The following is a 26,293-nucleotide window of genomic DNA, read 5'->3' on the forward strand; positions in this document are numbered from 1 at the left end:
TCATCTTTCAACTAATTTTGACTCTCAGAGGTGCATCATCACTTTTGGAGATAAAATGAGCATCTTTATCGTCATTTTCATGCTTCTAGGGAGCCAAAACTCAAGATTTGGCTCATGGTTAAAAGTGACTTAAAAAGGCCCAAATGCTCACTTCGAGGGCTTAAAACGTGTTTATTCACTGCGGGAAGAGATATAAACAACATTTAGAGTAAATTATTGTTCATGCGAGAACGTTCAATTTTTCATGCAAAACGATCGATGACCCGCGACCTGATGAAATTGCTCCGAGATTACCAAAATGGTCCGTTTTGAAAATTTTCATCTTTCAACTAATCTTGACTCTCAGAGGTGGATCATCACTTTTGGAGATAAAATGAGCATCTTTATCGTCATTTCATGCTTCTAGGGAGCCAAAATTCAAGATTTGGCTCATGGTTAAAAGTGACTTAAAAAGGCCCAAATGCTCACTTCGAGGGCTTAAAACGTGTTTATTCACTGCGGGAAGAGATATAAACAACATTTAGAGTAAATTATTGTTCATGCGAGAACGTTCAGTTTTTCATGCAAAACGATCGATGACCCGCGACCTGATGAAATTGCTCTGAGATGACCAAAATGGTCCGTTTTAAAACCTTCCATCTTTCAACTAATTCTGACTTTCAGAGGTGGATCATCACTTTTGGAGATAAAATGAGCATCTTTATCGTCATTTTCATGCTTCTAAGGAGCCAAAACTCAAGATTTGGCTCATGGTTAAAAGTGAATTAAAAGGACCCAAATGCTCACTTCGAGGGCTTAAAACGTGTTTATTCACTGCGGGAAGAGATATAAACAACATTTAGAGTAAATTAATGTTCATGCAAGAACGTTAAATTTTCATGCAAAACGATTGATGACCCGCGACCTGATGAAATTGCTCCGAGATGACCAAAATGGTCCGTTTTGAAAATGTTCATCTTTCAACTAATTTTGACTCTCAGAGGTGGATCATCACTTTTGGAGATAAAATGAGCATCTTTATCGTCATTTTCATGCTGCTAGGGAGCCAAAACTCAAGATTTGGCTCATGGTTAAAAGTGACTTAAAAAGGCCCAAATGCTCACTTCGAGGGCTTAAAACGTGTTTATTCACTGCGGGAAGAGATATAAACAACATTTAGAGTAAATTATTGTTCATGCGAGAACGTTCAATTTTTCATGCAAACCGATCGTTGACCCGCGACCTGATGAAATTGCTCTGAGATGACCAAAATGGTCCGTTTTGAAAATGTTCATCTTTCAACTAATTTTTACTCTCAGAGGTGGATCATCACTTTTGGAGCTAAAATGAGCATCTTTATAGTCATTTTCATGCTTCTAGGGAGCCAAAACTCAAGATTTGGCTCATGGGTAAAAGTGACTTAAAAGGACCCAAATGCTCACTTCGAGGGCTTAAACGTGTTTATTCACTGTGGGAAGAGATATAAACAACATTTAGAGTAAATTATTGTTCATGCGAGAACATTCAATTTTTCATGCAAAACGATCGATGACCCGCGACCTGATGAAATTGCTCCGAGATGACCAAAATGGTCCGTTTTGAAAATTTTCATCTTTCAACTAATTTTGACTCTCAGAGGTGCATCATCACTTTTGGAGATAAAATGAGCATCTTTATCGTCATTTCATGCTTCTAGGGAGCCAAAATTCAAGATTTGGCTCATGGGTAAAAGTGACTTAAAAAGGCCCAAATGCTCACTTCGAGGGCTTAAAACGTGTTTATTCACTGCGGGAAGAGATATAAACAACATTTAGAGTAAATTATTGTTCATGCGAGAACGTTCAGTTTTTCATGCAAAACGATCGATGACCCGCGACCTGATGAAATTGCTCTGAGATGACCAAAATGGTCCGTTTTAAAACCTTCCATCTTTCAACTAATTCTGACTTTCAGAGGTGGATCATCACTTTTGGAGATAAAATGAGCATCTTTATCGTCATTTTCATGCTTCTAAGGAGCCAAAACTCAAGATTTGGCTCATGGTTAAAAGTGAATTAAAAGGACCCAAATGCTCACTTCGAGGGCTTAAAACGTGTTTATTCACTGCGGGAAGAGATATAAACAACATTTAGAGCAAATTAATGTTCATGCAAGAACGTTCAATTTTCATGCAAAACGATCGATGACCCGCGACCTGATGAAATTGCTCCGAAATGACCAAAATGGTCCGTTTTGAAAATTTTCATCTTTCAACTAATTTTGACTCTCAGAGGTGGATCATCACTTTTGGAGATAAAATGAGCATCTTTATCGTCATTTTCATGCTGCTATGGAGCCAAAACTCAAGATTTGGCTCATGGTTAAAAGTGACTTAAAAAGGCCCAAATGCTCACTTCGAGGGCTTAAAACGTGTTTATTCACTGCGGGAAGAGATATAAACAACATTTAGAGTGAATTATTGTTCATGCGAGAACGTTCAATTTTTCATGCAAAACGATCGATGACCCGCGACCTGATGAAATTGCTCTGAGATGACCAAAATGGTCCGTTTTAAAACCTTCCATCTTTCAACTAATTCTGACTTTCAGAGGTGGATCATCACTTTTGGAGATAAAATGAGCATCTTTATCGTCATTTTCATGCTTCTAAGGAGCCAAAACTCAAGATTTGGCTCATGGTTAAAAGTGAATTAAAATGACCCAAATGCTCACTTCGAGGGCTTAAAACGTGTTTAGTCACTGCGGGAAGAGATATAAACAACATTTAGAGTAAATTATTGTTCATGCGAGAACGTTCAATTTTTCATGCAAAACGATCGATGACCCGCGACCTGATGAAATTGCTCCGAGATGACCAAAATGGTCCATTTTGAAAATTTTCATCTTTCAACTAATTTTGACTCTCAGAGGTGGATCATCACTTTTGGATATAAAATGAGCATCTTTATCGTCATTTTCATGCTTCTAGGGAGCCAAAACTCAAGATTTGGCTCATGGTTAAACGTGACTTAAAAAGGCCCAAATGCTCACTTTGAGGGATTAAAACGTGTTTATTCACTGTGGGAAGAGATATAAACAACATTTAGAGTAAATTAATGTTCATGCAAGAACGTTCAATTTTTCATGCAAAACGATCGATGACCCGCGACCTGATGAAATTGCTCCGAGATGACCAAAATGGTCCGTTTTGAAAATTTTCATCTTTCAACTAATCTTGACTCTCAGAGGTGGATCATCACTTTTGGAGATAAAATGAGCATCTTTATCGTCATTTCATGCTTCTAGGGAGCCAAAATTCAAGATTTGGCTCATGGTTAAAAGTGACTTAAAAAGGCCCAAATGCTCACTTCGAGGGCTTAAAACGTGTTTATTCACTACGGGAAGAGATATAAACAACATTTAGAGTAAATTATTGTTCATGCGAGAACGTTCAATTTTTCATGCAAAACGATCGATGACCCGCGACCTGATGAAATTGCTCTGAGATGACCAAAATGGTCCGTTTTAAAACCTTCCATCTTTCAACTAATTCTGACTTTCAGAGGTGGATCATCACTTTTGGAGATAAAATGAGCATCTTTATCGTCATTTTCATGCTTCTAAGGAGCCAAAACTCAAGATTTGGCTCATGGTTAAAAGTGAATTAAAATGATCCAAATGCTCACTTCGAGGGCTTAAAACGTGTTTAGTCACTGCGGGAAGAGATATAAACAACATTTAGAGTAAATTATTGTTCATGCGAGAACGTTCAATTTTTCATGCAAAACGATCGATGACCCGCGACCTGATGAAATTGCTCCGAGATGACCAAAATGGTCCGTTTTGAAAATGTTCATCTTTCAACTAATTTTGACTCTCAGAGGTGGATCATCACTTTTGGATATAAAATGAGCATCTTTATCGTCATTTTCATGCTTCTAGGGAGCCAAAACTCAAGATTTGGCTCATGGTTAAAAGTGACTTAAAAGGACCCAAATGCTCACTTCGAGGGCTTAAAACGTGTTTATTCACTGCGGGAAGAGATATAAACAACATTTAGAGTAAATTAATGTTCATGCAAGAACGTTCAATTTTTCATGCAAAACGATCGATGACCCGCGACCTGATGAAATTGCTCCGAGATGACCAAAATGGTCCGTTTTGAAAATTTTCATCTTTCAACTAATTTTGGATCTCAGAGGTGGATCATCACTTTTGGATATAAAATGAGCATCTTTATAGTCATTTTCATGCTTCTAGGGAGCCAAAACTCAAGATTTGGCTCATGGGTGAAAGTGACTTAAAAGCACCCAAATGCTCACTTCGAGGGCTTAAAACGTGTTTATTCACTGTGGGAAGAGATATAAACAACATTTAGAGTAAATTATTGTTCATGCGAGAACATTCAATTTTTCATGCAAAACGATCGATGACCCGCGACCTGATGAAATTGCTCCGAGATGACCAAAATGGTCCGTTTTGAAAATTTTCATCTTTCAACTAATTTTGACTCTCAGAGGTGCATCATCACTTTTGGAGATAAAATGAGCATCTTTATCGTCATTTTCATGCTTCTAGGGAGCCAAAACTCAAGATTTGGCTCATGGTTAAAAGTGACTTAAAAAGGCCCAAATGCTCACTTCGAGGGCTTAAAACGTGTTTATTCACTGCGGGAAGAGATATAAACAACATTTAGAGTAAATTATTGTTCATGCGAGAACGTTCAATTTTTCATGCAAAACGATCGATGACCCGCGACCTGATGAAATTGCTCTGAGATGACCAAAATGGTCCGTTTTAAAACCTTCCATCTTTCAACTAATTCTGACTTTCAGAGGTGGATCATCACTTTTGGAGATAAAATGAGCATCTTTATCGTCATTTTCATGCTTCTAGGGAGCCAAAACTCAAGATTTGGCTCATGGTTAAAAGTGACTTAAAAAGGCCCAAATGCTCACTTCGATGGCTTAAAACGTGTTTAGTCACTGCGGGAAGAGATATAAACAACATTTAGAGTAAATTATTGTTCATGCAAGAACGTTCAATTTTTCATGCAAAACGATCGATGACCCGCGACCTGATGAAATTGCTCCGAGATGACCAAAATGGTCCGTTTTGAAAATTTTTATCTTTCAACTAATTTTGACTCTCAGAGGTGGATCATCACTTTTGGATATAAAATGAGCATCTTTATCGTCATTTTCATGCTTCTAGGGAGCCAAAACTCAAGATTTGGCTCATGGTTAAAAGTGACTTAAAAGGACCCAAATGCTCACTTCGAGGGCTTAAAACGTGTTTATTCACTGCGGGAAGAGATATAAACAACATTTAGAGTAAATTAATGTTCATGCAAGAACGTTCAATTTTTCATGCAAAACAATCGATGACCCGCGACCTGATGAAATTGCTCCGAGATGACCAAAATGGTCCGTTTTGAAAATGTACATCTTTCAAGTAATTTTGACTCTCAGAGGTGGATCATCACTTTTGGATATAAAATGAGCATCTTTATCGTCATTTTAATGCTTCTAGGGAGCCAAAACTCAAGATTTGGCTCATGGTTAAAAGTGACTTAAAAAGGCCCAAATGCTCACTTTGAGGGATTAAAACGTGTTTATTCACTGCGGGAAGAGATATAAACAACATTTAGAGTAAATTAATGTTCATACAAGAACGTTCAATTTTTCATGCAAAACGATCGATGACCCGCGACCTGATGAAATTGCTCCGAGATTACCAAAATGGTCCGTTTTGAAAATTTTCATCTTTCAACTAATCTTGACTCTCAGAGGTGGATCATCACTTTTGGAGATAAAATGAGCATCTTTATCGTCATTTCATGCTTCTAGGGAGCCAAAATTCAAGATTTGGCTCATGGTTAAAAGTGACTTAAAAAGGCCCAAATGCTCACTTCGAGGGCTTAAAACGTGTTTATTCACTGCGGGAAGAGATATAAACAACAACTAGAGTAAATTATTGTTCATGCGAGAACGTTCAGTTTTTCATGCAAAACGATCGATGACCCGCGACCTGATGAAATTGCTCTGAGATTACCAAAATGGTCCGTTTTAAAACCTTCCATCTTTCAACTAATTCTGACTTTCAGAGGTGGATCATCACTTTTGGAGATAAAATGAGCATCTTTATCGTCATTTTCATGCTCCTAAGGAGCCAAAACTCAAGATTTGGCTCATTGTTAAAAGTGAATTAAAAGGACCCAAATGCTCACTTCGAGGGCTTAAAACGTGTTTATTCACTGCGGGAAGAGATATAAACAACATTTAGAGTAAATTAATGTTCATGCAAGAACGTTAAATTTTCATGCAAAACGATTGATGACCCGCGACCTGATGAAATTGCTCCGAGATGACCAAAATGGTCCGTTTTGAAAATGTTCATCTTTCAACTAATTTTGACTCTCAGAGGTGGATCATCACTTTTGGAGATAAAATGAGCATCTTTATCGTCTTTTTCATGCTGCTAGGGAGCCAAAACTCAAGATTTGGCTCATGGTTAAAAGTGACTTAAAAAGGCCCAAATGCTCACTTCGAGGGCTTAAAACGTGTTTATTCACTGCGGGAAGAGATATAAACAACATTTAGAGTAAATTATTGTTCATGCGAGAACGTTCAATTTTTCATGCAAACCGATCGTTGACCCGCGACCTGATGAAATTGCTCTGAGATGACCAAAATGGTCCGTTTTGAAAATGTTCATCTTTCAACTAATTTTTACTCTCAGAGGTGGATCATCACTTTTGGAGCTAAAATGAGCATCTTTATAGTCATTTTCATGCTTCTAGGGAGCCAAAACTCAAGATTTGGCTCATGGGTAAAAGTGACTTAAAAGGACCCAAATGCTCACTTCGAGGGCTTAAACGTGTTTATTCACTGTGGGAAGAGATATAAACAACATTTAGAGTAAATTATTGTTCATGCGAGAACATTCAATTTTTCATGCAAAACGATCGATGACCCGCGACCTGATGAAATTGCTCCGAGATGACCAAAATGGTCCGTTTTGAAAATTTTCATCTTTCAACTAATTTTGACTCTCAGAGGTGCATCATCACTTTTGGAGATAAAATGAGCATCTTTATCGTCATTTCATGCTTCTAGGGAGCCAAAATTCAAGATTTGGCTCATGGGTAAAAGTGACTTAAAAAGGCCCAAATGCTCACTTCGAGGGCTTAAAACGTGTTTATTCACTGCGGGAAGAGATATAAACAACATTTAGAGTAAATTATTGTTCATGCGAGAACGTTCAGTTTTTCATGCAAAACGATCGATGACCCGCGACCTGATGAAATTGCTCTGAGATGACCAAAATGGTCCGTTTTAAAACCTTCCATCTTTCAACTAATTCTGACTTTCAGAGGTGGATCATCACTTTTGGAGATAAAATGAGCATCTTTATCGTCATTTTCATGCTTCTAAGGAGCCAAAACTCAAGATTTGGCTCATGGTTAAAAGTGAATTAAAAGGACCCAAATGCTCACTTCGAGGGCTTAAAACGTGTTTATTCACTGCGGGAAGAGATATAAACAACATTTAGAGCAAATTAATGTTCATGCAAGAACGTTCAATTTTCATGCAAAACGATCGATGACCCGCGACCTGATGAAATTGCTCCGAAATGACCAAAATGGTCCGTTTTGAAAATTTTCATCTTTCAACTAATTTTGACTCTCAGAGGTGGATCATCTCTTTTGGAGATAAAATGAGCATCTTTATCGTCATTTTCATGCTGCTATGGAGCCAAAACTCAAGATTTGGCTCATGGTTAAAAGTGACTTAAAAAGGCCCAAATGCTCACTTCGAGGGCTTAAAACGTGTTTATTCACTGCGGGAAGAGATATAAACAACATTTAGAGTGAATTATTGTTCATGCGAGAACGTTCAATTTTTCATGCAAAACGATCGTTGACCCGCGACCTGATGAAATTGCTCTGAGATGACCAAAATGGTCCGTTTTGAAAATGTTCATCTTTCAACTAATTTTTACTCTCAGAGGTGGATCATCACTTTTGGAGCTAAAATGAGCATCTTTATAGTCATTTTCATGCTTCTAGGGAGCCAAAACTCAAGATTTGGCTCCTGGGTAAAAGTGACTTAAAAGGACCCAAATGCTCACTTCGAGGGCTTAAAACGTGTTTATTCACTGTGGGAAGAGATATAAACAACATTTAGAGTAAATTATTGTTCATGCGAGAACATTCAATTTTTCATGCAAAACGATCGATGACCCGCGACCTGATGAAATTGCTCCGAGATGACCAAAATGGTCCGTTTTGATAATTTTCATCTTTCAACTAATTTTGACTCTCAGAGGTGCATCATCACTTTTGGAGATAAAATGAGCATCTTTATCGTCATTTTCATGCTTCTAGGGAGCCAAAACTCAAGATTTGGCTCATGGTTAAAAGTGACTTAAAAAGGCCCAAATGCTCACTTCGAGGGCTTAAAACGTGTTTATTCACTGCGGGAAGAGATATAAACAACATTTAGAGTAAATTAATGTTCATGCGAGAACGTTCAATTTTTCATGCAAAACGATCGATGACCCGCGACCTGATGAAATTGCTCTGAGATGACCAAAATGGTCCGTTTTAAAACCTTCCATCTTTCAACTAATTCTGACTTTCAGAGGTGGATCATCACTTTTGGAGATAAAATGAGCATCTTTATCGTCATTTTCATGCTTCTAAGGAGCCAAAACTCAAGATTTGGCTCATGGTTAAAAGTGAATTAAAAGGACCCAAATGCTCACTTCGAGGGCTTAAAACGTGTTTATTCACTGCGGGAAGAGATATAAACAACATTTAGAGTAAATTAATGTTCATGCAAGAACGTTCAATTTTTCATGCAAAACGATCGATGACCCGCGACCTGATGAAATTGCTCCGAGATGACCAAAATGGTCCGTTTTGAAAATTGTCATCTTTCAACTAATTTTGACTCTCAGAGGTGGATCATCACTTTTGGAGATAAAATGAGCATCTTTATCGTCATTTTCATGCTTCTAGGGAGCCAAAACTCAAGATTTGGCTCTTGGGTAAAAGTGACTTAAAAGGACCCAAATGCTCACTTCGAGGGCTTAAAACGTGTTTAGTCACTGCGGGAAGAGATATAAACAACATTTAGAGTAAATTATTGTTCATGCGAGAACGTTCAATTTTTCATGCAAAACGATCGATGACCCGCGACCTGATGAAATTGCTCCGAGATGACCAAAATGGTCCGTTTTGAAAATTTTCATCTTTTAACTAATTTTGACTCTCAGAGGTGGATCATCACTTTTGGATATAAAATGAGCATCTTTAGCGTCATTTTCATGCTTCTAGGGAGCCAAAACTCAAGATTTGGCTCATGGTTAAAAGTGACTTAAAAGGACCCAAATGCTCACTTCGAGGGCTTAAAACGTGTTTATTCACTGCGGGAAGAGATATAAACAACATTTAGAGTAAATTAATGTTCATGCAAGAACGTTCAATTTTTCATGCAAAACGATCGATGACCCGCGACCTGATGAAATTGCTCCGAGATGACCAAAATGGTCCGTTTTGAAAATGTTCATCTTTCAACTAATTTTGACTCTCAGAGGTGGATCATCACTTTTGGATATAAAATGAGCATCTTTATCATCATTTTCATTCTTCTAGGGAGCCAAAACTCAAGATTTGGCTCATGGTTAAAAGTGACTTAAAAATGCCCAAATGCTCACTTTGAGGGATTAAAACGTGTTTATTCACTGCGGGAAGAGATATAAACAACATTTAGAGTAAATTAATGTTCATGCAAGAACGTTCAATTTTTCATGCAAAACGATCGATGACCCGCGACCTGATGAAATTGCTCCGAGATTACCAAAATGGTCCGTTTTGAAAATGTTCATCTTTCAACTAATCTTGACTCTCAGAGGTGGATCATCACTTTTGGAGATAAAATGAGCATCTTTATCGTCATTTCATGCTTCTAGGGAGCCAAAATTCAAGATTTGGCTCATGGTTAAAAGTGACTTAAAAAGGCCCAAATGCTCACTTCGAGGGCTTAAAACGTGTTTATTCACTGCGGGAAGAGATATAAACAACATTTAGAGTAAATTATTGTTCATGCGAGAACGTTCAGTTTTTCATGCAAAACGATCGATGACCCGCGACCTGATGAAATTGCTCTGAGATGACCAAAATGGTCCGTTTTAAAACCTTCCATCTTTCAACTAATTCTGACTTTCAGAGGTGGATCATCACTTTTGGAGATAAAATGAGCATCTTTATCGTCATTTTCATGCTTCTAAGGAGCCAAAACTCAAGATTTGGCTCATGGTTAAAAGTGAATTAAAAGGACCCAAATGCTCACTTCGAGGGCTTAAAACGTGTTTATTCACTGCGGGAAGAGATATAAACAACATTTAGAGTAAATTAATGTTCATGCAAGAACGTTCAATTTTCATGCAAAACGATCGATGACCCGCGACCTGATGAAATTGCTCCGAAATGACCAAAATGGTCCGTTTTGAAAATTTTCATCTTTCAACTAATTTTGACTCTCAGAGGTGGATCATCACTTTTGGAGATAAAATGAGCATCTTTATCGTCATTTTCATGCTGCTAGGGAGCCAAAACTCAAGATTTGGCTCATGGTTAAAAGTGACTTAAAAAGGCCCAAATGCTCACTTCGAGGGCTTAAAACGTGTTTATTCACTGCGGGAAGAGATATAAACAACATTTAGAGTGAATTATTGTTCATCCGAGAACGTTCAATTTTTCATGCAAAACGATCGTTGACCCGCGACCTGATGAAATTGCTCTGAGATGACCAAAATGGTCCGTTTTGAAAATGTTCATCTTTCAACTAATTTTTACTCTCAGAGGTGGATCATCACTTTTGGAGCTAAAATGAGCATCTTTATAGTCATTTTCATGCTTCTAGGGAGCCAAAACTCAAGATTTGGCTCATGGTTAAAAGTGACTTAAAAAGGCCCAAATGCTCACTTCGAGGGCTTAAAACGTGTTTATTCACTGTGGGAAGAGATATAAACAACATTTAGAGTAAATTATTGTTCATGCGAGAACATTCAATTTTTCATGCAAAACGATCGATGACCCGCGACCTGATGAAATTGCTCCGAGATGACCAAAATGGTCCGTTTTGAAAATTTTCATCTTTCAACTAATTTTGACTCTCAGAGGTGCATCATCACTTTTGGAGATAAAATGAGCATCTTTATCGTCATTTTCATGCTTCTAGGGAGCCAAAACTCAAGATTTGGCTCATGGTTAAAAGTGACTTAAAAAGGCCCAAATGCTCACTTCGAGGGCTTAAAACGTGTTTATTCACTGCGGGAAGAGATATAAACAACATTTAGAGTAAATTATTGTTCATGCGAGAACGTTCAATTTTTCATGCAAAACGATCGATGACCCGCGACCTGATGAAATTGCTCTGAGATGACCAAAATGGTCCGTTTTAAAACCTTCCATCTTTCAACTAATTCTGACTTTCAGAGGTGGATCATCACTTTTGGAGATAAAATGAGCATCTTTATCGTCATTTTCATGCTTCTAGGGAGCCAAAACTCAAGATTTGGCTCATGGTTAAAAGTGACTTAAAAAGGCCCAAATGCTCACTTCGATGGCTTAAAACGTGTTTAGTCACTGCGGGAAGAGATATAAACAACATTTAGAGTAAATTATTGTTCATGCAAGAACGTTCAATTTTTCATGCAAAACGATCGATGACCCGCGACCTGATGAAATTGCTCCGAGATGACCAAAATGGTCCGTTTTGAAATTTTTTATCTTTCAACTAATTTTGACTCTCAGAGGTGGATCATCACTTTTGGATATAAAATGAGCATCTTTATCGTCATTTTCATGCTTCTAGGGAGCCAAAACTCAAGATTTGGCTCATGGTTAAAAGTGACTTAAAAGGACCCAAATGCTCACTTCGAGGGCTTAAAACGTGTTTATTCACTGCGGGAAGAGATATAAACAACATTTAGAGTAAATTAATGTTCATGCAAGAACGTTCAATTTTTCATGCAAAACAATCGATGACCCGCGACCTGATGAAATTGCTCCGAGATGACCAAAATGGTCCGTTTTGAAAATGTACATCTTTCAAGTAATTTTGACTCTCAGAGGTGGATCATCACTTTTGGATATAAAATGAGCATCTTTATCGTCATTTTAATGCTTCTAGGGAGCCAAAACTCAAGATTTGGCTCATGGTTAAAAGTGACTTAAAAAGGCCCAAATGCTCACTTTGAGGGATTAAAACGTGTTTATTCACTGCGGGAAGAGATATAAACAACATTTAGAGTAAATTAATGTTCATACAAGAACGTTCAATTTTTCATGCAAAACGATCGATGACCCGCGACCTGATGAAATTGCTCCGAGATTACCAAAATGGTCCGTTTTGAAAATTTTCATCTTTCAACTAATCTTGACTCTCAGAGGTGGATCATCACTTTTGGAGATAAAATGAGCATCTTTATCGTCATTTCATGCTTCTAGGGAGCCAAAATTCAAGATTTGGCTCATGGTTAAAAGTGACTTAAAAAGGCCCAAATGCTCACTTCGAGGGCTTAAAACGTGTTTATTCACTGCGGGAAGAGATATAAACAACAACTAGAGTAAATTATTGTTCATGCGAGAACGTTCAGTTTTTCATGCAAAACGATCGATGACCCGCGACCTGATGAAATTGCTCTGAGATTACCAAAATGGTCCGTTTTAAAACCTTCCATCTTTCAACTAATTCTGACTTTCAGAGGTGGATCATCACTTTTGGAGATAAAATGAGCATCTTTATCGTCATTTTCATGCTCCTAAGGAGCCAAAACTCAAGATTTGGCTCATTGTTAAAAGTGAATTAAAAGGACCCAAATGCTCACTTCGAGGGCTTAAAACGTGTTTATTCACTGCGGGAAGAGATATAAACAACATTTAGAGTAAATTAATGTTCATGCAAGAACGTTAAATTTTCATGCAAAACGATTGATGACCCGCGACCTGATGAAATTGCTCCGAGATGACCAAAATGGTCCGTTTTGAAAATGTTCATCTTTCAACTAATTTTGACTCTCAGAGGTGGATCATCACTTTTGGAGATAAAATGAGCATCTTTATCGTCTTTTTCATGCTGCTAGGGAGCCAAAACTCAAGATTTGGCTCATGGTTAAAAGTGACTTAAAAAGGCCCAAATGCTCACTTCGAGGGCTTAAAACGTGTTTATTCACTGCGGGAAGAGATATAAACAACATTTAGAGTAAATTATTGTTCATGCGAGAACGTTCAATTTTTCATGCAAACCGATCGTTGACCCGCGACCTGATGAAATTGCTCTGAGATGACCAAAATGGTCCGTTTTGAAAATGTTCATCTTTCAACTAATTTTTACTCTCAGAGGTGGATCATCACTTTTGGAGCTAAAATGAGCATCTTTATAGTCATTTTCATGCTTCTAGGGAGCCAAAACTCAAGATTTGGCTCATGGGTAAAAGTGACTTAAAAGGACCCAAATGCTCACTTCGAGGGCTTAAACGTGTTTATTCACTGTGGGAAGAGATATAAACAACATTTAGAGTAAATTATTGTTCATGCGAGAACATTCAATTTTTCATGCAAAACGATCGATGACCCGCGACCTGATGAAATTGCTCCGAGATGACCAAAATGGTCCGTTTTGAAAATTTTCATCTTTCAACTAATTTTGACTCTCAGAGGTGCATCATCACTTTTGGAGATAAAATGAGCATCTTTATCGTCATTTCATGCTTCTAGGGAGCCAAAATTCAAGATTTGGCTCATGGGTAAAAGTGACTTAAAAAGGCCCAAATGCTCACTTCGAGGGCTTAAAACGTGTTTATTCACTGCGGGAAGAGATATAAACAACATTTAGAGTAAATTATTGTTCATGCGAGAACGTTCAGTTTTTCATGCAAAACGATCGATGACCCGCGACCTGATGAAATTGCTCTGAGATGACCAAAATGGTCCGTTTTAAAACCTTCCATCTTTCAACTAATTCTGACTTTCAGAGGTGGATCATCACTTTTGGAGATAAAATGAGCATCTTTATCGTCATTTTCATGCTTCTAAGGAGCCAAAACTCAAGATTTGGCTCATGGTTAAAAGTGAATTAAAAGGACCCAAATGCTCACTTCGAGGGCTTAAAACGTGTTTATTCACTGCGGGAAGAGATATAAACAACATTTAGAGCAAATTAATGTTCATGCAAGAACGTTCAATTTTCATGCAAAACGATCGATGACCCGCGACCTGATGAAATTGCTCCGAAATGACCAAAATGGTCCGTTTTGAAAATTTTCATCTTTCAACTAATTTTGACTCTCAGAGGTGGATCATCTCTTTTGGAGATAAAATGAGCATCTTTATCGTCATTTTCATGCTGCTATGGAGCCAAAACTCAAGATTTGGCTCATGGTTAAAAGTGACTTAAAAAGGCCCAAATGCTCACTTCGAGGGCTTAAAACGTGTTTATTCACTGCGGGAAGAGATATAAACAACATTTAGAGTGAATTATTGTTCATGCGAGAACGTTCAATTTTTCATGCAAAACGATCGTTGACCCGCGACCTGATGAAATTGCTCTGAGATGACCAAAATGGTCCGTTTTGAAAATGTTCATCTTTCAACTAATTTTTACTCTCAGAGGTGGATCATCACTTTTGGAGCTAAAATGAGCATCTTTATAGTCATTTTCATGCTTCTAGGGAGCCAAAACTCAAGATTTGGCTCCTGGGTAAAAGTGACTTAAAAGGACCCAAATGCTCACTTCGAGGGCTTAAAACGTGTTTATTCACTGTGGGAAGAGATATAAACAACATTTAGAGTAAATTATTGTTCATGCGAGAACATTCAATTTTTCATGCAAAACGATCGATGACCCGCGACCTGATGAAATTGCTCCGAGATGACCAAAATGGTCCGTTTTGATAATTTTCATCTTTCAACTAATTTTGACTCTCAGAGGTGCATCATCACTTTTGGAGATAAAATGAGCATCTTTATCGTCATTTTCATGCTTCTAGGGAGCCAAAACTCAAGATTTGGCTCATGGTTAAAAGTGACTTAAAAAGGCCCAAATGCTCACTTCGAGGGCTTAAAACGTGTTTATTCACTGCGGGAAGAGATATAAACAACATTTAGAGTAAATTAATGTTCATGCGAGAACGTTCAATTTTTCATGCAAAACGATCGATGACCCGCGACCTGATGAAATTGCTCTGAGATGACCAAAATGGTCCGTTTTAAAACCTTCCATCTTTCAACTAATTCTGACTTTCAGAGGTGGATCATCACTTTTGGAGATAAAATGAGCATCTTTATCGTCATTTTCATGCTTCTAAGGAGCCAAAACTCAAGATTTGGCTCATGGTTAAAAGTGAATTAAAAGGACCCAAATGCTCACTTCGAGGGCTTAAAACGTGTTTATTCACTGCGGGAAGAGATATAAACAACATTTAGAGTAAATTAATGTTCATGCAAGAACGTTCAATTTTTCATGCAAAACGATCGATGACCCGCGACCTGATGAAATTGCTCCGAGATGACCAAAATGGTCCGTTTTGAAAATTGTCATCTTTCAACTAATTTTGACTCTCAGAGGTGGATCATCACTTTTGGAGATAAAATGAGCATCTTTATCGTCATTTTCATGCTTCTAGGGAGCCAAAACTCAAGATTTGGCTCTTGGGTAAAAGTGACTTAAAAGGACCCAAATGCTCACTTCGAGGGCTTAAAACGTGTTTAGTCACTGCGGGAAGAGATATAAACAACATTTAGAGTAAATTATTGTTCATGCGAGAACGTTCAATTTTTCATGCAAAACGATCGATGACCCGCGACCTGATGAAATTGCTCCGAGATGACCAAAATGGTCCGTTTTGAAAATTTTCATCTTTTAACTAATTTTGACTCTCAGAGGTGGATCATCACTTTTGGATATAAAATGAGCATCTTTAGCGTCATTTTCATGCTTCTAGGGAGCCAAAACTCAAGATTTGGCTCATGGTTAAAAGTGACTTAAAAGGACCCAAATGCTCACTTCGAGGGCTTAAAACGTGTTTATTCACTGCGGGAAGAGATATAAACAACATTTAGAGTAAATTAATGTTCATGCAAGAACGTTCAATTTTTCATGCAAAACGATCGATGACCCGCGACCTGATGAAATTGCTCCGAGATGACCAAAATGGTCCGTTTTGAAAATGTTCATCTTTCAACTAATTTTGACTCTCAGAGGTGGATCATCACTTTTGGATATAAAATGAGCATCTTTATCATCATTTTCATTCTTCTAGGGAGCCAAAACTCAAGATTTGGCTCATGGTTAAAAGTGACTTAAAAATGCCCAAATGCTCACTTTGAGGGATTAAAACGTGTTTATTCACTGCGGGAAGAGATATAAACAACATTTAGAGTAAATTAATGTTCATGCAAGAACGTTCAATTTTTCATGCAAAACGATCGATGACCCGCGACCTGATGAAATTGCTCCGAGATTACCAAAATGGTCCGTTTTGAAAATGTTCATCTTTCAACTAATCTTGACTCTCAGAGGTGGATCATCACTTTTGGAGATAAAATGAGCATCTTTATCGTCATTTCATGCTTCTAGGGAGCCAAAATTCAAGATTTGGCTCATGGTTAAAAGTGACTTAAAAAGGCCCAAATGCTCACTTCGAGGGCTTAAAACGTGTTTATTCACTGCGGGAAGAGATATAAACAACATTTAGAGTAAATTATTGTTCATGCGAGAACGTTCAGTTTTTCATGCAAAACGATCGATGACCCGCGACCTGATGAAATTGCTCTGAGATGACCAAAATGGTCCGTTTTAAAACCTTCCATCTTTCAACTAATTCTGACTTTCAGAGGTGGATCATCACTTTTGGAGATAAAATGAGCATCTTTATCGTCATTTTCATGCTTCTAAGGAGCCAAAACTCAAGATTTGGCTCATGGTTAAAAGTGAATTAAAAGGACCCAAATGCTCACTTCGAGGGCTTAAAACGTGTTTATTCACTGCGGGAAGAGATATAAACAACATTTAGAGTAAATTAATGTTCATGCAAGAACGTTCAATTTTCATGCAAAACGATCGATGACCCGCGACCTGATGAAATTGCTCCGAAATGACCAAAATGGTCCGTTTTGAAAATTTTCATCTTTCAACTAATTTTGACTCTCAGAGGTGGATCATCACTTTTGGAGATAAAATGAGCATCTTTATCGTCATTTTCATGCTGCTAGGGAGCCAAAACTCAAGATTTGGCTCATGGTTAAAAGTGACTTAAAAAGGCCCAAATGCTCACTTCGAGGGCTTAAAACGTGTTTATTCACTGCGGGAAGAGATATAAACAACATTTAGAGTGAATTATTGTTCATCCGAGAACGTTCAATTTTTCATGCAAAACGATCGTTGACCCGCGACCTGATGAAATTGCTCTGAGATGACCAAAATGGTCCGTTTTGAAAATGTTCATCTTTCAACTAATTTTTACTCTCAGAGGTGGATCATCACTTTTGGAGCTAAAATGAGCATCTTTATAGTCATTTTCATGCTTCTAGGGAGCCAAAACTCAAGATTTGGCTCATGGTTAAAAGTGACTTAAAAAGGCCCAAATGCTCACTTCGAGGGCTTAAAACGTGTTTATTCACTGTGGGAAGAGATATAAACAACATTTAGAGTAAATTATTGTTCATGCAAGAACGTTCAATTTTTCATGCAAAACGATCGATGACCCGCGACCTGATGAAATTGCTCCGAGATGACCAAAATGGTCCGTTTTGAAAATTTTCATCTTTCAACTAATTTTGACTCTCAGAGGTGGATCATCACTTTTGGATATAAAATGAGCATCTTTATCGTCATTTTCATGCTTCTAGGGAGCCAAAACTCAAGATTTGGCTCATGGTTAAAAGTGACTTAAAAAGGCCCAAATGCTCACTTTGAGGGATTAAAACGTGTTTATTCACTGCGGGAAGAGATATAAACAACATTTAGAGTAAATTAATGTTCATGCAAGAACGTTCAATTTTTCATGCAAAACGATCGATGACCCGCGACCTGATGAAATTGCTCCGAGATTACCAAAATGGTCCGTTTTGAAAATGTTCATCTTTCAACTAATCTTGACTCTCAGAGGTGGATCATCACTTTTGGGGATAAAATGAGCATCTTTATCGTCATTTCATGCTTCTAGGGAGCCAAAATTCAAGATTTGGCTCATGGGTAAAAGTGACTTAAAAAGGCCCAAATGCTCACTTCGAGGGCTTAAAACGTGTTTATTCACTGCGGGAAGAGATATAAACAACATTTAGAGTAAATTATTGTTCATGCGAGAACGTTCAGTTTTTCATGCAAAACGATCGATGACCCGCGACCTGATGAAATTGCTCTGAGATGACCAAAATGGTCCGTTTTAAAACCTTCCATCTTTCAACTAATTCTGACTTTCAGAGGTGGATCATCACTTTTGGAGATAAAATGAGCATCTTTATCGTCATTTTCATGCTTCTAGGGAGCCAAAACTCAAGATTTGGCTCATGGTTAAAAGTGAATTAAAAGGACCCAAATGCTCACTTCGAGGGCTTAAAACGTGTTTATTCACTGCGGGAAGAGATATAAACAACATTTAGAGCAAATTAATGTTCATGCAAGAACGTTCAATTTTCATGCAAAACGATCGATGACCCGCGACCTGATGAAATTGCTCCGAAATGACCAAAATGGTCCGTTTTGAAAATTTTCATCTTTCAACTAATTTTGACTCTCAGAGGTGGATCATCACTTTTGGAGATAAAATGAGCATCTTTATCGTCATTTTCATGCTGCTAGGGAGCCAAAACTCAAGATTTGGCTCATGGTTAAAAGTGACTTAAAAAGGCCCAAATGCTCACTTCGAGGGCTTAAAACGTGTTTATTCACTGCGGGAAGAGATATAAACAACATTTAGAGTGAATTATTGTTCATGCGAGAACGTTCAATTTTTCATGCAAAACGATCGTTGACCCGCGACCTGATGAAATTGCTCTGAGATGACCAAAATGGTCCGTTTTGAAAATGTTCATCTTTCAACTAATTTTTACTCTCAGAGGTGGATCATCACTTTTGGAGCTAAAATGAGCATCTTTATAGTCATTTTCATGCTTCTAGGGAGCCAAAACTCAAGATTTGGCTCCTGGGTAAAAGTGACTTAAAAGGACCCAAATGCTCACTTCGAGGGCTTAAAACGTGTTTATTCACTGTGGGAAGAGATATAAACAACATTTAGAGTAAATTATTGTTCATGCGAGAACATTCAATTTTTCATGCAAAACGATCGATGACCCGCGACCTGATGAAATTGCTCCGAGATGACCAAAATGGTCCGTTTTGATAATTTTCATCTTTCAACTAATTTTGACTCTCAGAGGTGCATCATCACTTTTGGAGATAAAATGAGCATCTTTATCGTCATTTTCATGCTTCTAGGGAGCCAAAACTCAAGATTTGGCTCATGGTTAAAAGTGACTTAAAAAGGCCCAAATGCTCACTTCGAGGGCTTAAAACGTGTTTATTCACTGCGGGAAGAGATATAAACAACATTTAGAGTAAATTAATGTTCATGCGAGAACGTTCAATTTTTCATGCAAAACGATCGATGACCCGCGACCTGATGAAATTGCTCTGAGATGACCAAAATGGTCCGTTTTAAAACCTTCCATCTTTCAACTAATTCTGACTTTCAGAGGTGGATCATCACTTTTGGAGATAAAATGAGCATCTTTATCGTCATTTTCATGCTTCTAAGGAGCCAAAACTCAAGATTTGGCTCATGGTTAAAAGTGAATTAAAAGGACCCAAATGCTCACTTCGAGGGCTTAAAACGTGTTTATTCACTGCGGGAAGAGATATAAACAACATTTAGAGTAAATTAATGTTCATGCAAGAACGTTCAATTTTTCATGCAAAACGATCGATGACCCGCGACCTGATGAAATTGCTCCGAGATGACCAAAATGGTCCGTTTTGAAAATTGTCATCTTTCAACTAATTTTGACTCTCAGAGGTGGATCATCACTTTTGGAGATAAAATGAGCATCTTTATCGTCATTTTCATGCTTCTAGGGAGCCAAAACTCAAGATTTGGCTCATGGGTAAAAGTGACTTAAAAGGACCCAAATGCTCACTTCGAGGGCTTAAAACGTGTTTAGTCACTGCGGGAAGAGATATAAACAACATTTAGAGTAAATTATTGTTCATGCGAGAACGTTCAATTTTTCATGCAAAACGATCGATGACCCGCGACCTGATGAAATTGCTCCGAGATGACCAAAATGGTCCGTTTTGAAAATGTTCATCTTTTAACTAATTTTGACTCTCAGAGGTGGATCATCACTTTTGGATATAAAATGAGCATCTTTATCGTCATTTTCATGCTTCTAGGGAGCCAAAACTCAAGATTTGGCTCATGGTTAAAAGTGACTTAAAAGGACCCAAATGCTCACTTCGAGGGCTTAAAACGTGTTTATTCACTGCGGGAAGAGATATAAACAACATTTAGAGTAAATTAATGTTCATGCAAGAACGTTCAATTTTTCATGCAAAACGATCGATGACCCGCGACCTGATGAAATTGCTCCGAGATGACCAAAATGGTCCGTTTTGAAAATGTTCATCTTTCAACTAATTTTGACTCTCAGAGGTGGATCATCACTTTTGGATATAAAATGAGCATCTTTATCATCATTTTCATTCTTCTAGGGAGCCAAAACTCAAGATTTGGCTCATGGTTAAAAGTGACTTAAAAATGCCCAAATGCTCACTTTGAGGGATTAAAACGTGTTTATTCACTGCGGCAAGAGATATAAACAACATTTAGAGTAAATTAATGTTCATGCAAGAACGTTCAATTTTTCATGCAAAACAATCGATGACCCGCGACCTGATGAAATTGCTCCGAGATGACCAAAATGGTCCGTTTTGAAAATTTTCATCTTTCAACTAATTTTGACTCTCAGAGGTGGATCATCACTTTTGGATATAAAATGAGCATCTTTATCGTCATTTTCATGCTTCTAGGGAGCCAAAACTCAAGATTTGGCTCATGGTTAAAAGTGACTTAAAAAGGCCCAAATGCTCACTTCGAGGGCTTAAAACGTGTTTATTCACTGCGGGAAGAGATATAAACAACATTTAGAGTAAATTATTGTTCATGCGAGAACGTTCAATTTTTCATGCAAAACGATCGATGACCCGCGACCTGATGAAATTGCTCTGAGATGACCAAAATGGTCCGTTTTAAAACCTTCCATCTTTCAACTAATTCTGACTTTCAGAGGTGGATCATCACTTTTGGAGATAAAATGAGCATCTTTATCGTCATTTTCATGCTTCTAAGGAGCCAAAACTCAAGATTTGGCTCATGGTTAAAAGTGAATTAAAAGGACCCAAATGCTCACTTCGAGGGCTTAAAACGTGTTTATTCACTGCGGGAAGAGATATAAACAACATTTAGAGTAAATTAATGTTCATGCAAGAACGTTCAATTTTTCATGCAAAACGATCGATGACCCGCGACCTGATGAAATTGCTCCGAGATGACCAAAATGGTCCGTTTTGAAAATTTTCATCTTTGAACTAATTTTGACTCTCAGAGGTGGATCATCACTTTTGGAGATAAAATGAGCATCTTTATCGTTATTTTCATGCTTCTAGGGAGCCAAAACTCAAGATTTGGCTCATGGTTAAAAGTGACTTAAAAAGGCCCAAATGCTCACTTCGAGGGCTTAAAACGTGTTTATTCACTGCGGGAAGAGATATAAACAACATTTAGAGTAAATTAATGTACATGCCAGAACGTTCAATTTTTCATGCAAAACGATCGATGACCCGCGACCTGATGAAATTGCTCTGAGATGACCAAAATAGTCCGTTTCGAAAATGTTCATCTTTCAACTAATTTTGACTCTCAGAGGTGGATCGTCACTTTTGGAGATAAAATGAGCATCTTTATCGTCATTTTCATACTTCTAGGGAGCCAAAACTCAAGATTTGGCTCATGGTTAAAAGTGACTTAAAAAGGCCCAAATGCTCACTTTGAAGGCTGAAAACGTGTTTATTCACTGCGGGAAGAGATATAAACAACATTTAGAGTAAATTAATGTTCATGCAAGAACGTTCAATTTTTCATGCAAAACGATCGATGACCCGCGACCTGATGAAATTGCTCCGAGATGACCAAAATGGTCCGTTTTGAAATTTTTCATCTTTCAACTAATTTTGACTCTCAGTGGTGGATCATCATTTTTTGGAGATAAAATGAGCATCTTTATCGTCATTTTCATGCTTCTAGGGAGCCAAAACTCAAGATTTGGCTCATGGTTAAAAGTGACTTAAAAAGGCCCAAATGCTCACTTCGAGGGCTTAAAACGTGTTTATTCACTGCGGGAAGAGATATAAACAACATTTAGAGTAAAATAATGTTCATGCGAGAACGTTCAATTTTTCATGCAAAACGATCGTTGACCCGCGACCTGATGAAATTGCTCTGAGATGACCAAAATGGTCCGTTTTGAAAATGTTCATCTTTCCACTAATTTTTACTCTCAGAGGTGGATCATCACTTTTGGAGCTAAAATGAGCATCTTTATCGTCATTTTCGTGCTTCTAGGGAGCCTAAACTCAAGATTTGGCTCATGGTTAAAAGTGACTTAAAAAGGCCCATATGCTCACTTCGAGGGCTTAAAACGTGTTTATTCACTGCGGGAAGAGATATAAACAACATTTAGAGTAAAATAATGTTCATGCGAGAACGTTCAATTTTTCATGCAAAACGATCGTTGACCCGCGACCTGATGAAATTGCTCCGAGATGACCAAAATGGTCCGTTTTGAAAATTTTCATCTTTCAACTAATCTTGACTCTCAGAGGTGGATCATCACTTTTGGAGATAAAATGAGCATCTTTATCGTCATTTCATGCTTCTAGGGAGCCCAAATTCAAGATTTGGCTCATGGTTAAAAGTGACTTAAAAGGCCCAAATGCTCACTTCGAGGGCTTAAAACGTGTTTATTCACTACGGGAAGAGATATAAACAACATTTAGAGTAAATTATTTTTCATGCGAGAACGTTCAATTTTTCATGCAAAACGATCGATGACCCGCGACCTGATGAAATTGCTCCGAGATGACCAAAATGGTCCATTTTGAAAATGTTCATCTTTCAACTAATTTTGACTCTCAGAGGTGGATCATCACTTTTGGATATAAAATGAGCATCTTTATCGTCATTTTCATGCTTCTAGGGAGCCAAAACTCAAGATTTGGCTCATGGTTAAACGTGACTTAAAAAGGCCCAAATGCTCACTTTGAGGGATTAAAACGTGTTTATTCACTGTGGGAAGAGATATAAACAACATTTAGAGTAAATTAATGTTCATGCAAGAACGTTCAATTTTTCATGCAAAACGATCGATGACCCGCGACCTGATGAAATTGCTCCGAGATGACCAAAATGGTCCGTTTTGAAAATTTTCATCTTTCAACTAATCTTGACTCTCAGAGGTGGATCATCACTTTTGGAGATAAAATGAGCATCTTTATCGTCATTTCATGCTTCTAGGGAGCCAAAATTCAAGATTTGGCTCATGGTTAAAAGTGACTTAAAAAGGCCCAAATGCTCACTTCGAGGGCTTAAAACGTGTTTATTCACTACGGGAAGAGATATAAACAACATTTAGAGTAAATTATTGTTCATGCGAGAACGTTCAATTTTTCATGCAAAACGATCGATGACCCGCGACCTGATGAAATTGCTCTGAGATGACCAAAATGGTCCGTTTTAAAACCTTCCATCTTTCAACTAATTCTGACTTTCAGAGGTGGATCATCACTTTTGGAGATAAAATGAGCATCTTTATCGTCATTTTCATGCTTCCAAGGAGCCAAAACTCAAGATTTGGCTCATGGTTAAAAGTGAATTAAAAGGACCCAAATGCTCACTTCGAGGGCTTAAAACGTGTTTATTCACTGCGGGAAGAGATATAAACAACATTTAGAGTAAATTAATGTTCATGCAAGAACGTTCAATTTTTCATGCAAAACGATCGATGACCCGCGACCTGATGAAATTGCTCCGAGATGACCAAAATGGTCCGTTTTGAAAATTGTCATCTTTCAACTAATTTTGACTCTCAGAGGTGGATCATCACTTTTGGAGATAAAATGAGCATCTTTATCGTCATTTTCATGCTTCTAGGGAGCCAAAACTCAAGATTTGGCTCTTGGGTAAAAGTGACTTAAAAGGACCCAAATGCTCACTTCGAGGGCTTAAAACGTGTTTAGTCACTGCGGGAAGAGATATAAACAACATTTAGAGTAAATTATTGTTCATGCGAGAACGTTCAATTTTTCATGCAAAACGATCGATGACCCGCGACCTGATGAAATTGCTCCGAGATGACCAAAATGGTCCGTTTTGAAAATTTTCATCTTTTAACTAATTTTGACTCTCAGAGGTGGATCATCACTTTTGGATATAAAATGAGCATCTTTATCGTCATTTTCATGCTTCTAGGGAGCCAAAACTCAAGATTTGGCTCATGGTTAAAAGTGACTTGAAAGGACCCAAATGCTCACTTCGAGGGCTTAAAACGTGTTTATTCACTGCGGGAAGAGATATAAACAACATTTAGAGTAAATTAATGTTCATGCAAGAACGTTCAATTTTTCATGCAAAACGATCGATGACCCGCGACCTGATGAAATTGCTCCGAGATGACCAAAATGGTCCGTTTTGAAAATGTTCATCTTTCAACTAATTTTGACTCTCAGAGGTGGATCATCACTTTTGGATATAAAATGAGCATCTTTATCATCATTTTCATTCTTCTAGGGAGCCAAAACTCAAGATTTGGCTCATGGTTAAAAGTGACTTAAAAATACCCAAATGCTCACTTTGAGGGATTAAAACGTGTTTATTCACTGCGGGAAGAGATATAAACAACATTTAGAGTAAATTAATGTTCATGCAAGAACGTTCAATTTTTCATGCAAAACGATCGATGACCCGCGACCTGATGAAATTGCTCCGAGATTACCAAAATGGTCCGTTTTGAAAATGTTCATCTTTCAACTAATCTTGACTCTCAGAGGTGGATCATCACTTTTGGAGATAAAATGAGCATCTTTATCGTCATTTCATGCTTCTAGGGAGCCAAAATTCAAGATTTGGCTCATGGTTAAAAGTGACTTAAAAAGGCCCAAATGCTCACTTCGAGGGCTTAAAACGTGTTTATTCACTGCGGGAAGAGATATAAACAACATTTAGAGTAAATTATTGTTCATGCGAGAACGTTCAGTTTTTCATGCAAAACGATCGATGACCCGCGACCTGATGAAATTGCTCTGAGATGACCAAAATGGTCCGTTTTAAAACCTTCCATCTTTCAACTAATTCTGACTTTCAGAGGTGGATCATCACTTTTGGAGATAAAATGAGCATCTTTATCGTCATTTTCATGCTTCTAAGGAGCCAAAACTCAAGATTTGGCTCATGGTTAAAAGTGAATTAAAAGGACCCAAATGCTCACTTCGAGGGCTTAAAACGTGTTTATTCACTGCGGGAAGAGATATAAACAACATTTAGAGTAAATTAATGTTCATGCAAGAACGTTCAATTTTCATGCAAAACGATCGATGACCTGCGACCTGATGAAATTGCTCCGAAATGACCAAAATGGTCCGTTTTGAAAATTTTCATCTTTCAACTAATTTTGACTCTCAGAGGTGGATCATCACTTTTGGAGATAAAATGAGCATCTTTATCGTCATTTTCATGCTGCTAGGGAGCCAAAACTCAAGATTTGGCTCATGGTTAAAAGTGACTTAAAAAGGCCCAAATGCTCACTTCGAGGGCTTAAAACGTGTTTATTCACTGCGGGAAGAGATATAAACAACATTTAGAGTGAATTATTGTTCATGCGAGAACGTTCAATTTTTCATGCAAAACGATCGTTGACCCGCGACCTGATGAAATTGCTCTGAGATGACCAAAATGGTCCGTTTTGAAAATGTTCATCTTTCAACTAATTTTTACTCTCAGAGGTGGATCATCACTTTTGGAGCTAAAATGAGCATCTTTATAGTCATTTTCATGCTTCTAGGGAGCCAAAACTCAAGATTTGGCTCATGGTTAAAAGTGACTTAAAAAGGCCCAAATGCTCACTTCGAGGGCTTAAAACGTGTTTATTCACTGTGGGAAGAGATATAAACAACATTTAGAGTAAATTATTGTTCATGCAAGAACGTTCAATTTTT

Source organism: Lissotriton helveticus, chromosome 2_1 (assembly GCF_964261635.1).
Source record: "Lissotriton helveticus chromosome 2_1, aLisHel1.1, whole genome shotgun sequence".
Lineage (NCBI taxonomy): Eukaryota > Metazoa > Chordata > Amphibia > Caudata > Salamandridae > Lissotriton > Lissotriton helveticus.